At 38.3% G+C, this 15,380-nt stretch overlaps 1 protein-coding gene across 1 annotated transcript in view; it reads right to left on the minus strand.

The window, feature by feature from the left end:
* rx1 (retinal homeobox gene 1) overlaps positions 1 to 15,380 on the minus strand; it is a 63,568-nt gene that overhangs the window by 12,731 nt on the left and 35,457 nt on the right. The gene's annotated exons all lie outside the window — the stretch shown is intronic.

Here is a 15,380-nt window from a genome sequence, read left to right on the forward strand (position 1 = left end):
TTGAGTTTTATTTTTGTTTTATATTGCACACAATATACAAAGCTGTAAGATTAGTCACCAATTTGTAAGGGCATACATCACTATTTGTAAAATTGCCAACGGCCTCGGGTTGACAGGTATGCATATCTCGAAAATACTCAAGTCAAGTGGATTTCAGTTTCTTAGAAGCACGCAGCCACTGAGCTTATAGTACCACAGATTCTCATCGACAGCCTGCAACTGAGACTGGAAGAGGTACAGAGAGGCAAAGAACTGGACATCTTGAAAAGCTGTTGTTTTTTATCGCTTTAGATTGTGCCGGTTGACCATAAAAGTGTAACATTTCAAATGTTATGCAAACATTCCAGACAAGAAGCCATTACTTAGACACATGCATCATTAAGCTACTGTAGATGAGTGAAGCCGTCAATCCTCTCAACCTCAATGAGGCTCGTAAACACTCCTAATCGGATTTGTTAAACGTGTTTCCACCCTTTATCTTCTCCCAAAGTAAAACTGACAAAACGAAATACTGTAGCCTGGATGGTACAGGAAGTATTTGACATACAAAAATACAATGCAGCATTGTTTTCCAGTGGAATAGAAATACATTCCATCATAATGGAATAATTCATTAAGTCTAAATGACGCTTAGAATTTATAATTAAACGGGCTTAAGCCTTCCTAGCCTTTAAATCGAGTTACCTTTTGGAGTAAATATCTATTCTAAAGAAGACTATTATACAAAGTTAATACTAGTACTACCTTTTAGAATCCCCCTACGACAGTGCTTTCAAACCTTTGTGCCACTACACATCAGCGTGTCATGAAAGATCATCAAGTGATTAAATTCTACTGAATAAGTACAGAAATGATATTTCTAAAAAAATAATCCTCATCTTTACACGACTGAGCAATGAAATGCTCATACATTCGATGGCAGAAGGTAGAATTAACTTGTTGGCTCCCATTGACGGTGATAGGCGTAAAATCCATTTGAAGTGGAAGGCCTGGCAGTGATCATTCGATTCACTGATACATGATAATTTACTGGAAACCCTTCTAGAGTGGTACCTCGACATACGAATTTAATTCGTTGCAGGACGTGGTTTGTAAGTCGAAATGGCTGTATGTTGAGTGGGATTTTCCCATAAGAATACAATATAATTCGATGAATTCATTCCACAGCCCAAAAACCTACGCTAAATCCTTAAATAATACTGCAGGTACAATTACAAATAGCAATTACACATAGCAAAACAGATAAATTATAAATACAATTTGGAATAATAATAATAATAAAAATAATAATAATAATGATGGAATGAATCGGGTTCTTATATGACGGTTGTGTTTTGCATGCTGTTCCTGAATGCAGAAGAGTGGGAATTTTTACTTTCTCTTTTCATTTTCTGTTGTTGTTGGCATCAGCTATGTTAGACAGTAGCTGCTTTACATTCCACAATTTCTGAAATGAATTATTAAAAACCTGACGAAGCTGGCGAGTTCCTTGCTGATGTTACATAATAATAATAATAATAATAATGAGAGTCTTGCTCAAGATCGTAGACATACTCCGGCCGGATTGTCACGCAAGTTCACTGATGCACACACCACGCTCATATTTTTCTATTATTTCCTTCTTAATTTCAATTGTAAGCATCACTTTTCCCTTTTTTCCACCACCTGCACTAACCTTCTTGGGACCTATATTGATTTTTCTTACAAAAAAATCCACCGAGCGTCTGTCTTGCGGGAAAACCATGAAGTTGCGATGCTGTCATAAATTGTATTTCGAGCATGTCGTCGTATGTCGAGACAAATGACAAGTCAAATTTTACGTCGGCTGTCTTAAGGATCGTATGTCGATAAGATCGTAGGGTATTGCATTTTACATTCTGAAAGAAGTTTGAAATTAGGTGACTTGGGTATTTCCTAATGTTTGCGTACATACTGTAAAGCAGTGCTTCTCAATTATTTTCTGTAATGCCCCCCCTAAGGATGGCGTAAATGTTTCGCGCCCCCCCAAACTCTAGTGTAAAGCGCTTTGAGCGCCTTGAAAGGTGGAAAAGCGCTATATAAGTAAAACACCATTTACCATTTACCGCCACTGTAAATAGTATCATTTGTCGATAATATTACTATTATAAGTACGCCTCTGCCTCACATTGTATCCTTTTTTTTCGATTAGAGAAAATAACAGAGATCAACTTATAAAGTATAACATTATTAACATCGTTTTGTTTGTAACAGAAAAGACCTAACGCGCATCAATTTGCCTGAATTTAAAAAAAAAAAAAAAAGTCACATCCAAACTGTAAAAATACACTCAAGGTACATTTTTGACTATTTGACACTGAAAAATAAAATCAGTAAATAATAACAAATTCAAATTGATTAGAAACATTAACTCATGAGGACAATATGCCAAAAAATTTGACCGAAAAAACAAAACTGAATAGAAGGGGGAAAAAAAAAAGAGTGTCTTTGGACAGAGGGAGTTTTTATTTTCGCTGCTCACAGTATCACCTCCAGTTTGCAATGGTATGGGGTTATTTTGCACTGAGCATGCTTACAGTGCTCACTGGTTAATAACACTGACAAAGCGGGACGATTGTTGGCTATATTCGTCACGTTTTCGCTGAAAAACAACCAAACGGCTTATCAATGAGATTGGGGTCTCATGTCTTTAAGTGGCGTCTTAATTGATTTGGCTTCCGGCTGTCCGCTATAATCATTTTTAGACACAGTAAACAGTGGTCTTTCCTCATCTACCACTGTATTAAATGTCAAAGCCAAAAGGCAAACGGCCCGCAAAAAGCGCATTCTCGCCGGCAGAGGGAGAACCGTAGGTGAGAGCGGCCATCATGACGATCCCAAGCCGAAAATGGCACTTCTCGGGTGCACACGTGAGAAATGGAGAAGACAGTGGGTTGCTGCGTGAGTCCGGCCGGAAAACGGCTTTCGAAAATGGCGCACAGCTCTCCAGCTCCTCATGAGTCACTTCCGTGTGCTCTTGCTTACTTCAGAAAATACTGCGCGCACTTTGAAAATGAGAGCGCCACTGCCACCGACTGAGTGGATATGCAAGTACACTTTATTCTAGTACGGTGAAAAAAAATAAAATAAAAATAGCATGTTCCCCGAGGTCACACGCGCCACCCCTGGCATCGCTTTGCGGCCCCTGGGGGGGCGCGCCCGCTATTTGAGAAGTACTGCTGTAAAGCAATAGGCATGTGCCAGTAGGGTATGCTGACTGTATGATAACCTTAAGCCAAAATATAACGGTTTCATGGTATCACGGTATTGCAGTTACAGCTCTAAAATGCGTTACTTTGAGACATATTAATAAATTGAATAATAAAATTAAAATAAATGCAGTCATTAAGGTGAGCCTAAGCCCTAAACCCACAGCCACAGCTCAACATTATTACCATTAGGAAAAAAAATAATTATTTTCATAAAAAGCACGTGTATTTGACTTGTATCATGTTTAAATTATACACACACTCTCTTTCTCAACACAGACAGTTGCCTGAGAGAAAAAAAACACAGCTTTTTTTTTTACCACCGCTAGACACACTAAACACACTGGAGTTAACTCTCATATTAGCGTACCGTACGAATGCTATTTTTAGACCGTGAAGTTGCATCATAAAGCGTAAGTGGGACATTATAGACACGCCCTGGCATACAAACCATTATATTTCTGCTAGTTTTTTCCAGTAATCTTTCAAAAACGAACATGCCGATCAAGCACTGCTGATATGGAACTTGTAGAAACGACTCCAGGCATTACGACATATGAAGGATGTTTTCTTCATACGTTTCCCGAAACCAAAAACTTGGAGGAAAAAATGTGAAGAATGGATCAACTTGTGTTTAACGCCAGCAAGGTCAAGTCATTCACATTTCATATGCAGTAAAGATTTTGTTGGGCTGGCATGGTCCTTCAGAGGACAAAGAGGTAAGCCATTTTGATATTTTTCACTTGTTTGTTAGCATGGTGTTTTGCCGTGCTGCTTCTGTCTGACAAAGAATGACCTGAAAAGAATTAAAATGGTATCTGACAGCCACTGTTACCTTTTCTGTTGTGAAAAAACAACTTTAGTAAGGGGGAAGTGTAAATAAATTATAGAATTAAGATTTGTTATTAATGAAAAAATTTAAAGTGTTCGTTGGCTGTCAACGAGTAGCATTTGCGATCGCTACACAAAAATAGCAATATAAATTGCCTCCAAGAACAGTCAGAGATGTAAGACAACTAGAGGATGTAATATATAAGAAAGACAGGGCATATGGCGGTAAAGGATAGATTGTTGAAACAGGAGAATGTCATTGTCAGTGGCATAAGAAAAAGGTGTCGATAAAAAAGCTAAGGCTAAGCTTAGGTGAGCTCGTTTCTTTTTTCCGTCTTTTTCAGCCCTTGACACTCAAGCTATCTCTTTAACTGAACATTTGTATGTTCTTCCACATCTTTACCAGTGAATTTGGAACAAGGGACATCATTTTCGAACAGAATTGGTAGGTTTAGCTCTGTAAACATCTCCTTCTTACACTATTTCCATTCATTTATTATTGGAGACAAACAGGAGCTTGTCCCCCCCTTAGCAATAGTAGCTAATGTCATGAATATTGATGAGCAGAAGTGATGTGTAGTGTGCGGTACGTCATTGGTGGGAAACATTAATGACAGTGTTTACTAACCTTTAATTTTGTATAAATGCAAATCATATCCGAGGTATTGCCTCCCTGGCATCCACTCTCGACATATATGCTTTAAATGTCGGTTGGCCCTCCCCTTCTAAGCCGTGACCGTCTAACTTTTCTGTAGCTGAAGTATTCCCATACCAGCAATTTGTTTTTCTTCGAGGGGGGATAAAATTCAGGAGTTTCACCTCCTCCAGCCATCGTATAGCACAGCTGACTCACTAACACTAAGCAACAAACGGTGGGGGAGGTTTGAGCCTTGCAGCTGCAAGCGAGGGATTTCTCCATGCATTTTTGAGGACATAAATAGCTAACACCTTAGGGACAGTATGACGGAAAATTTTTGCGGTTTTGAAACCTTGACACTTTCGGTAATGAGCACATGTTTTTAAAGCACACTCCAAAAACTTCAGCACGCAAACCTTAAAGTAAAAGTTTCTGAATGGAGCGTTTATTCGTAAATCATATTCAGAAATGTGATCAAAATGCACAGTTAGTTAAACTCATTACTTGGCTATCAATGGCAGTCGCTGAGTTAACCGATGTATCAACCTGTTGCCATCAAAAATTTTTGTGTTAACTAACTGAAGGGACTCATAATTTACACTGAGTAAGTCCATTTGTGTCTTTTTTCCCTCCATTTAATACTGCCTTGCGTCAGAGACAGTTCACAAGTCAGAAATAAACAGTTGATTGCATTCATTAAGAACGTTCCACTCGGTAGCCCGTATGACATCATTGTTTAGAAAAAGCAAACAAATGGGCCATGTAGCAGTCGGCTTGTTTTCTGTGAATGAGCCGCGCCGGTGGCGCATAAAGGAGGGGTCATGGTGTTCTTTCAAGTGGCGAGCTGGAGCGCAGGCGGCGACAATGCTGGATGCGGAGCTTGGTTTATCCAGCTCTCATTAAGCAGCCATGACAAAGGCCGGGCCGGGACAAAGGCCCGAGGTCGGGTGTGGTTCAGCGACTAGCTCTTGTGCCTGTCAGCCCATCGCAGCCACCAGTCTGAAGGCTGCCCACTGTTTATCAGCAAGCGCACGAGGGTGGGGAAGCGGGGAGCTTAGGGGTGGGGGTGAGTGACATCCAACTTGGGAAAAGTTGCCCATCCAAGGGGAAGTGGCCTGACTTCAACGGACGGTTACATACTGTACAAAAGGAGTGATGTCATCGCTGTGGCTGGACGTGCATCGCAAAAGGGTCTATCTAATCAAGTATTCCTCAAAATATGTCGTTTTCTATACGGCCTTTCCGTTTGACATTTACTGTATTTTTCGGGCTATAAGTCGCACTTGAGTATAGGTCGCACCAGCCCTAAAATTCCCAACGAAGAGGAAAAAAACATATGGCGGAAAACACTCAGGTGACTTGAAGTTCCGCTCCGAGACCCCCAATTTGGCCAACTTTCAAAATTGTCCAATATGCATGTGTGATACATCATTGGAAAGCTTAAAATCTCAATTTTCAGGGGGAAGAAACATTTTGAACAGGAGGGCATTTAAAAAAACAACAAAAATTTTTTTAAACAGCGAAACCCTATCTGGAGGTGAGAGCAGAATTAAAGACGCCATGACTTTAACGAGATATTATCGCGAACTTACCTTGTTTCGATACAAAAACTCCATGTAGCATGTATCACTGAGTGTCAAGACACAGCTGTGAATGGCCACAGCTGGATTTTGGGGGTGAAACATGTTAATATAACAAGGGTCGCGATGCAGAAATCGCAGACATCAAGGAGTGGTCGAGATGTTCTTTTTCATATATTTACCCTTTTAAACGTTTTTTTTTTTTTCTTTCAATTTTTCTTTGTTTGGATCCATTATTTATCATCTAACATATGGGTGAAAATGCAACAGTAACAAAAATAAAAAATACAGTTAAGCGATAGTTATGAGGTAGATATCCATGACCTTTTTACAGACATTTTTTTCATTGTGATGTAATTTGTTTAAAAGTTTAAAACATGCGAGTGAATAATTTTTTAAATTTTTTTTTTTTTTTTTTTTAAGCTAAATATTAGACATCAATGAATGACTCTAAGCTAAAAATGATAGACATTTCTACTAATGAATATAATTACTGAGCTTTCTATGGCTGGGTTGAAACAAAAGCGGTTGCGCGACGTCTGTAAACGGGGGTTTTCAGGGTAAAACGGACAAATTAAAAATAGTACGGGGGCTTAATGCGCCATGAACATGCTATGGCAGCATATAGACATATTGTTCTATCAAACACAACAGTTGTTTTTGCTTAAAATACAGAAGTTTATTTTAAAGGGGAGTAACTGCTTTTTCAGTCTTGTCTGTTTTATATAAGTCACATTTTTGGGGGGAAATTTAATTGATAAAATTTAACACATAGAACAGATATGTCATTTTGAAAGGCAATTCAAAATAAAAATACAATAGAGAACAACATGCTGAATAAGTGTACAGTATGATAATGTTACATGATGCATGAACAACAAAATGCGAACGTGGCCAGTATGTTAACGTAACATAGCTATTAAGAGTTATTCAGATAGCTATAGCATAAAGAACATGCTAACAAGTTTACCAAACAATCAAAGTCACTCCAAAACACGAAAGTAACATGTGAAATGATATAATAATGTGTTAATAATTTCACACATAAGTCGCACCCCCAGCCAAACTATGAAAAAACTGCGACTTATAGTCCGAAAAATATGGTACTTTACATTCCAGAATTGGATGACATTTTACATCACATCTTTCAAATTATAGATAATCCACATACTAAAACATGCCGTTTCTGAGTGAATTTGACAGACGAAAATATTTTCAGTAAACGTCGACTAAAACTAAACGAAATTAGTCTTGAGTTTTCGTCAACAAAACTAGATGAAGACACATTTTGAGATGACTAAAATATATGACTAAAAAGTATTATTGTCCGAAAGACTAAGACAAAAAATTAAAAGGGCTGCCAAAAACAACATTGATTAGTACAGATTTGCAAAGCTCTTATTTGCAACCCTGTTACTTTGATAATACTGTACTAAATATTGTATACATCACATAAATCATGTACCGTATTGGCCCGAGTATAAGACTGCCCTGATTATAAGACGACCCCCTCTTTTTCAAGACTCAGGTTTGAAAAAAGACTTTTTGAACACCAAATTAATTTTTATACAGAAAATAATTACAGTACATCTGAAACAAATGATTAGAACAATATATTTGAGAGAAAAAGCATGTTATTTTGCCTCATTCAAATCTATCTGAACATTTAAATATGTCAACTAAAGTGCAATCACATTTGTAAATGAATGGCTTCTGGTTTTTGAAATGTAAATAAGCCAATCTATTGTGATTAAAAAAAAAATGCAATAACTGCATTAACCAACAAAGTGAAGTCTAACTGTAACTGTAATCTTGAAACAAATCTGCATAAGGGAAAAACATTGGGATAAAATAATGCAAACTGATTAAACTTGAGAGTAGCTGAGATCTGTCATGACAGAACATCGCTTCAATGATATCTGGCGCCATCTAGCGTCGTAAATGGGTATAATGTCTAGGCCATGAATATAAGACGACCCCCACTTTTTCAGTCTTATTTCAATGCAAAAAACACCGTCTTATATTCGGGCCAATACGGTAATACAAATACAAAGCTAACCTTCAATTCTGGAATGACCCTACTACTGTTGTTTTTGTGACTGTTCTGGAAACAACTTTCTTCAAGTTTATGATTGGCTAGACTGGCCTCATACATAGGTTTTATATTGCCTCTTGTTAATCTGGAAATCAAAAACATATTTTGAAAAACACACGTGTACTTGAGGATAAATCCTAAATTTGAATCCATGTACGAAAGCATGTACTCCTGCCAAATTCACGGAAATGAATATTTGTCATGTCTGTGCTGCAAAATCATTGACCACCTGTCAGATGTGACGATAGCTTCAGATTAAACATCCGCATAACATGACGGCGATAACCGAACCGAGGCCCGTGCATTCTAATCAGCACACAAGAGAAGAGAAGATTAGGGGGGAATTCCACAAGGAGATGGGATTGGGCTTTGGGGGCATAAACCCATTGCACCATCTTGTTCTGTGATTTATCTCCCAATCTCAGCCCACACAGTTCACTTAATGCAACACGCTGGACATGGCAGCTGGGGGGAACATGTTGATGTCACAGATTTGACATGATTGGAAGATGTTTTTATTTTTATTTTTTTTAATGAATACATTTAATCAGTGTTATTGAAGTTACCCGCTGGTTTGAAAAACACACAAATATCTCATATATGGCTGCAACAACTGATCAAATAAATCGATTAAAATCGATTAATGAATTAGTTTCCAAAGAATTTGATAATCGCCGGCAGCTATGAGCAGTTCCGTTTGGTTTTTGTTTGTGTGTAATGTGAGGCTGTGCGCGCACGCTAGTGATTAGAACAAGAAAATTCACTGCTAGTCTGCTACAATCAGGTTGGTTGCTGAACCAATAACTTTACGAAGTGTCAGGAGTTAGATTGTCTTTTGTGTTGTTAGATGCTGTGTGCCTTTAGTCAGAGGTGAGTAAATGAAGCCAATTGTATTGTTTATATTCTTTGTTGATGAGACGTTACTACTTAGCACGGAGCGCTAAGCTCGTTAGCCATTATGCTAATCAGTGTCTTAAGTGTCCGTTTGTATTGTGTTTTGGAGAAGCATAATAGCACTTGAGTTATTGTTAGATAGTAAAGTTGTCGCATATCTTTCTATAAATAAACCACACTCATAAACCCATTCATAGAAAAGCTAAAAGCGGATGTTCAGAATTTTTGACATTAGGCTTAATCTTCAGGTCAGCAGGGGTTTAATTAGTTGGTGGAGTTGATTCCAACAAATTCCGTGTAGTTCTAACCTTCAGGTTAGCGGGGGTTTCATTAGTTGGTGGAGTTGCTTCCAACAAATTCCGTGTAGTTTGTTAATTATTTCTTAGTTTCATGGCTCTGGAGTGGCTAAACTAGCGCATGTCAATGGGGCCAACTTTGCATGCCAATTAAAAAACGATACAGATCTACGAACAGATTCAACATAGTCAAATAAATTCAAAATGCAGATTATTGTTCCAAAACACCCATGCCACCAAAACAATGTCCCCAAAAAACTGCCGAAATTAATTTCATTCTGCAGGACTATTTTTGTAGATGCGTAATACGACCACAATAGAGAGGAGTGCTTTGGCCACTCGTGCTCACGCTGCATTCGAGGAAGGTGGGAAATCTGACCTATCCCGCTCGGAAGGTACATGTTGCGACCTCAAAGCATTCCAAGCGAATGTAAACAGTAAAGAATGTCTGAAGTTGTTTTTTTATTTTGGCCATCAAAAGACATTTTGACCTCCAGCAAATCTGCCGCTTTGTAAGCGATCAAATAGTTGAGGCGGTTCAATTATATTTTTCCAGATTGGAGGTTGGAAACTCTGACTACCTACTTTCCTCGAATGTAGCATCTTTCTGCTGAGTTAACTGACAGCCGGCAGCATGGTGAAATGTGCATTTAGAGGTTGTGGAAACAGACAGAAGAAATGGGCAAAAGAAAGTTCCACAAATTCCCTATGAAGAAGGAGGAACAACATAAACTTGTTACCGTATTTTTCGGACTATAAGTCACAGTTTTTTCATAGTTTGGCTGGGGGTGCGACTTATACTCTGGAGCGACTTATGTGTGAATTTATTAACAGCTTAATTATATCATTTCACGTGTTATTTTGGTGTTTTGGAGTGACACTGATGGTTTGGTAAACTTGTTAGCATGTTCTTTATGCTACGGTTATCTGAATAAGTCTTTATAGCTATGTTACATTAACATACCGGTCACGTTCGCATTTCGTTGTTCATGCATCATGTAACATTATCATACTGTACACTTATTCAGCATGTTGTTCTCTATTGTATTTTTATTTTAAACTGCCTTTCAAAGAGACATATCTGTTGTATGTGTTGGATTTTATCATGTAAATTTCCCCCTAAAAATGCGCATTATACTCCGGTGCGACTTATATGTTTTTTTCCTCTTCGTTGGGCATTTTATGGCTGGTGCGATTTATACTCAGGTGCGACTTATAGTCCGAAAAATACGGTACTTGCTGCTGGCTACGACATCAAAAAATCAATGGTGGGGAAAAAAAACGATGTGATATCACTCCGCCCTGCTTCTCTGCAGAGCTTCTGGATTGCAAAATGTTGCTCATCATACTGCAATCATTGACTTGCAATGGTAAGTTTAAATAAACTTATCCAGAAAACATACACTATTGATTGCATGGGTCATCAATGATTTCCATGTGTATTTAGGTTATTTTTTTCATTGATATGCTAAATCGGCCCAATTGACTCGCACTAGTTTAGCCACTCCAGAGACCTGAAACTAACAAATAACTAACAAACTACACAGAATTTGTTGAAATCAACTCCACCGACTAATTAAACCCTCGCTAACTCGAAGATTAAGCCTGATGTACAAAAATCTGAACTTCCCCTTTAAGCCCCTTTCAGACTTATATCCAGGTAAATTCCCGTGTAAGGTGATGCGGGACTTTCGCGTGTCATTGCTTTCAGTTATGGGGAGATGTCCCAGAAATAACCTGGGTTGTATGTCTGATTTATCCCGTGTTTGCAACTCGAAGCTCTTTGTGCGGTGAGGGCGACTGGTGTGATTTTATAACCCGGACATTATGTCATTTTTGTTTGGCGTTGGCAACAAAATAGACCACACATTTCCAGAGATGAACAATGAACTGTTTCTTTCTTCCTCGGCTCTACAACTGGAGCAATAGAATTTCTTTATGTTTTCAGTTTCATTTTGCCATTTCCAGTCAGACATGTTGATGATTGCGATGTTTGTTTACCGCTTTTCGTTTTACTGCAAAGAGGAAATGACGATCGGCAGCTGCTGTTTTTACACATGCCATATCCCGGGTAAGTCCCGGACAGAGGTTGCGCTAGACTTTTTCGTTGTCTGTCATTTTGACTGACAGGGTCATAAAAATACGGTCATAATCTATTTTTACCCGTCACTTAAATTTTTAAAATGATGATAATGACATTGTGGTGACCCTTTGTTTGGCATAATTCACCTTCCGTACTTGTGTGTCCATTTGGCCGAGCGCGTTACCGGTGTAGGTTCAAGCGCCTGCACCGGCTACGACAGTCACGTGACGGAGACACTTAAGACCCGTGCGCGGTTCCCTCACTATCCACTCGCTCTCGCTATATGATTGGCCGAAGAGTCGAAATGCTCTCCCGTGAAATGCCTGTTTAAAAATGTTCCCGTTGTTACTTCTTGCGTTCGCTTATAAGTGCCCATTTAAAAAGGAAAAGCGATGGATGATACTACACACAGAGCGTATTATTAACAAATGTTAAAGTTGTATAATCATATAGCGAGAATAAGAAACGTCACTGAGGCCCCAGTAGGTAGGTAGCCTACCATATGTAGCATATGGAACAATGAAATTAACAGTTCACCTGCTGTGGCCTGAACGTAGTCTCACACTTTCCTCCTGGTGCGCATGGACTTGAATTGCGTGCCCGCTTGTGCAGTCCCTGTTTTTTCACCTCTTTTATCAACACCATCGTCGTTTTGGGGCTTTTTGAAGAAACTTCGGACACTCGGTTGCCTTGACATTTTTTCAGAGTAAGGCCAACGACTTCATGCATCAAGAGAGACAATAGCTAATTAATATGCTCACTCGCCACCCTGTGGTCTGGGGTGTGAATTGCAACCGGTCAAAATGACGGATGGACTTCAGTTTTTTCCGTCACTGTTTTAAAAAATCGGTCAACGACGTAAAATATTCGGTTAACGCGACCCCTGGTCCCGGACATTATACGAGGATGCGACCCGGTAAATTTTCGTTTCGTCTCCGTTTCAGTCGACCTGGGAAATGGCTTTCACACATAAGGGCTACCCGTTTAAAATCGTGGGAATTAACTAGAGTTCAGGTATGTGTGAAAGGGGCTTTAGAGTCTCCTTTCAAGTTTCAACACATGCTCCCATTCAAACAGTAAATTGTCATACGAGAGAGTGCTTTGAAATTGGATTTGGATTGTATTTATGAAGTGTTTGATAAAGAAAACTATTTCGTTACAGTCTGCCTCCTTATTCGATTTTGTTTAGTTTTTTTTTTAAAAGAAAATATATAAGTCATTGACACAATTTATATCAGTGCTTCTCCCTCAAGATGAAAAATGTCAATCATCAGCACTTTTTTAAAATTTGAATGAACAGGAGTTTTGTCTGATCTGTGTACCGAAAAATTAGTTTCAATGTTTTATACTCAAAACATTTATTAAAAACGTTAATAAGTTTTATCTACTTAAAACCGTACTGTGTTAGTTAAGTCAGGAAGCTGTAATAAAATATTTTTTAAGGAAATATTCATCCATTTTGTCTTCATTGTTACTTACAACATGCCTATAACAACTTCAACTTAAATTATGAAGGTAATTGAAAAAAGTGACATTTATCCGATTATTCCTTTAATAAATCGTCCTATTAATCGATGATAAAAATAATAGTTAGCCCTAATCTCATCATATTGTATTTGTCGGGCATTAAATCACACTAGTTGTACTGTGTTCATTTTGTCTACACTTATAGATTAGTTGATTTTTTTCTTTTATTACAGACAATTGTTTTAGGTTGTTTTATTTACCTGACATGTTTCAGCAACTACTTCATTGTCTGTGATAAAAGAAAAATTCAACTAATATTTAAGTCACACTTTTCTAATAATTTGGCTGGGCCTACGATTGATACAGAGATTTGTTTTCACACTGACACCTGCAAAAAGGGTGCCCTCGGCAGGGTTGCTCAGAAGAGAAGACTTTTATGGATTTCACAGTGATTTGGCGTGAAATCAAAAGTTTGGTATGGTTTATGTTCTGAAAATTTGTTAATATGTTGTGTTAACAGACATCTGTTTAGCCTGTTCTCATTTTATTGTTATTACCATCATTTACAATGTAACAAAGTTCTTCTTTGTTGTACATTTTTGGGCTGGTGCAACTCACACGCTGATAGTCTGAAAAATGCAGTACTTAGATATACAATATGGATGACTTGGGTGACAATGATGTTTGTTTTGTTGCATTTGTCCAACGCAAATATATGGAAATGTTGTTAAAAACACTGATGTTAAAGATGATTTAGGGGGAAATTTGAATAGTTCTGATGTGGACTTATGGAAAAAAGAAACCAACCAGAAAAACATCTTTTCCATTCTCGTCTTTTGTGGAAACAAAATATCGCTTGACGTGTACCAGACAAAATAAATATGACTATTTATTTGTAATTTAACACTATGAGACATAAATCTCATTTACAGAATTTACATATTTTATGATTGCATTACTTTCTATGATTCTCACTTGTGCCTGGTAGAAATCACGTGGTTTCATTGCCTTATCACAGTACTTATCAAATAGTGGGGAGCGCCCACCCCAAGGAGCGCATGCGATTTTGCAGAACATATATTTTTTGGTCGCAGTAGAATAATGTGTAATTGCACATCCACTCAGTGGGTGGCAGTTGTGCTCTCCTTTTCAGATTGCGCGCAGTATTTTTCCATTAAACAAGAGCGCACAACAAAGAGCAGGATACAGTGTATCACAAAAGTGAGTACACCCCTCGCATTTCTGCAGATATTTAAGTATATCTTTTCATTGGAAAACACTGACAAAATGACACTTCGACACAATGAAAAGTAGTCTGTGTGCAGCGTATATAATAGAGTTAATTTATTTTCCCCCTTAAATTAACTCAAAATATAGCCATTAATATCTAAACTCTGGCAACAAAAGTGAGTACACCCCATAGAAACTACGTACATCCCTAAATGTCCAAATTGAGTACTGCTTGTCATTTTCCCTCCAAAATGTCATCTGACTCGTTACAGGAGTGCTGTCAGCATTGCTGCAGAGATTGAAGAGGTGGGGGGGTCAGCCTGTTAGTGTTCAGACCACACGCCACACTCTACATCAAATTGGTGTGCATGGCTGTCACCCCAGGAGGAAGCCTCTTCTGAAGACGGTACACAAGAAAGCCCGCCCGTCTCATCAGACCATAGGACATGGTTCCAGTAATCCATGTGCTTTGTTGACATGTCTTCAGCAAACTGTTTGTGGGCTTTCTTGTGTACCGTCTTCAGAAGAGGCGTTCTCCTGGGGTGACAGCCATGCACGCCAACATTAATGGATGGATGTAGTTTCTAATGGGTGTACTCACTTTTGTTGCCAGGGGTTTAGGTATTATGGCTATATTTTGAGTTATTTTGAGGGGAAAATAAATTAACCCAATTATATAAACTGCACACAGACTACTTTTCATTGTGTGAAAGTGTAATTTTGTCAGTGTTGTCACATGAAAAGATATACTTAAATATCTGCAGAAATGCGAGGGGTGTACTCACTTTTGTGATACACTACATATGAAGTCTCCCGAAAGCTAAGGCGAGGAAATATGACAAGCACGTACGTTGCGTTTGGCTTCACTTTTAATACAGTGGGAGACAAGGAAAGACCTGTATGTTTATTGTGTCCAAAAATGTTGGTAGCGGACAGCATGAAGCGAAATAATTACCGTAAAGACGTTACTTAAAGACATTAGACCCCAATCACTTTGATAAGCCGCTTTAATTTTATTTAGCGAAAACATGCTTGATATT

Source organism: Corythoichthys intestinalis, chromosome 7 (assembly GCF_030265065.1).
Source record: "Corythoichthys intestinalis isolate RoL2023-P3 chromosome 7, ASM3026506v1, whole genome shotgun sequence".
Lineage (NCBI taxonomy): Eukaryota > Metazoa > Chordata > Actinopteri > Syngnathiformes > Syngnathidae > Corythoichthys > Corythoichthys intestinalis.